The sequence below is a fragment of the Orcinus orca genome, chromosome X (assembly GCF_937001465.1).
Source record: "Orcinus orca chromosome X, mOrcOrc1.1, whole genome shotgun sequence".
NCBI lineage: Eukaryota > Metazoa > Chordata > Mammalia > Artiodactyla > Delphinidae > Orcinus > Orcinus orca.
The window spans coordinates 98,907,920-98,908,890 of record NC_064580.1 but is presented as its reverse complement, the minus strand read 5'-3'; the positions used below and the strand labels follow the sequence as shown (position 1 = coordinate 98,908,890).

Genomic DNA, 971 nt, shown 5'->3' with positions numbered 1-971 from the left:
ATCTAAGTCCATGAAAAATATAGGCTAGGTATTATTTTCTCCATCTGTCAGATGAGAAAATGGCATCCTAGAAAGATTTAGTGGAGGAAGCCTAGGAAAAACAGATCCCAGGTGATAGAGTCCACATGACCTTTCTCCAAGACTAGTGTTCTTTCAACTATATGTTCAGTCTCTACCTCCTCTGAACAGGCCTTGAAAACCACATAGCTAATGAACTTCCAAATCACATCTCTCCTTCAAATATTCATTAAAATTTCTAAACCAAAATGCATAATTATATTATAGAAATAATTAACATTATGTGGGAAAAATCATTACTCTAAACATTTCAATCAGCAATAATTGTGCCTCAGATAAACTTCATGAGCTGTGATATTGCCACTGCACAAAGATACATTAAAAGTTTATTCAGAATAAAAAGTTGATGTACAAACCACTTGAATCAGAAAAAAAATGTGAATGGACGTTTTAATATAACAGTTTATTATTTTCATCACTTTTGTACAACCTTTGATGACCTGAATTAACTGAATTAACTGTGTAGCTTCCAACTTGTAAGAAATCTGGCTTGCTTAGTTTCACTTGATGAAATTTCTTGCACCATGACAAACATCTCTACTAACCTTCTTCTGACATTTGAAGAAACACATTCTGACTATGTACAAACAAGCAACTGTAATATAATATAATCCTTGAAAATTACCTTGTTACCTAGACAAGAGGGTGAACAGTCCATTATTAAATTTAAGAAAAAAATGATGGCGTGTTGAGTAGAAGCAGTGCTAATCAATCCAACATGTTTAACACGACTGAACTTCTAAGAGTTGACAGGGACTCAAATGGTCAACAAATCCTGCTGATGGTAATTTATTAATACTTTGAGCATGTGTATGCCTTTTCTGCAATTTGTCTCTGATGGTCCAGCAGTACACTCATGCTCAGTCTCCTTTGGGACAGTCACAGATGTCTCT

The 971-nt window shown here is 34.4% G+C and overlaps 1 pseudogene; it reads right to left on the bottom strand.

Annotated features, from left to right (window-relative positions):
* Nucleotides 1–269: 269 nt before the first annotated feature.
* LOC117198176 (uncharacterized) lies at nucleotides 270–393 on the bottom strand (annotated as a pseudogene).
* Nucleotides 394–971: the final 578 nt, after the last annotated feature.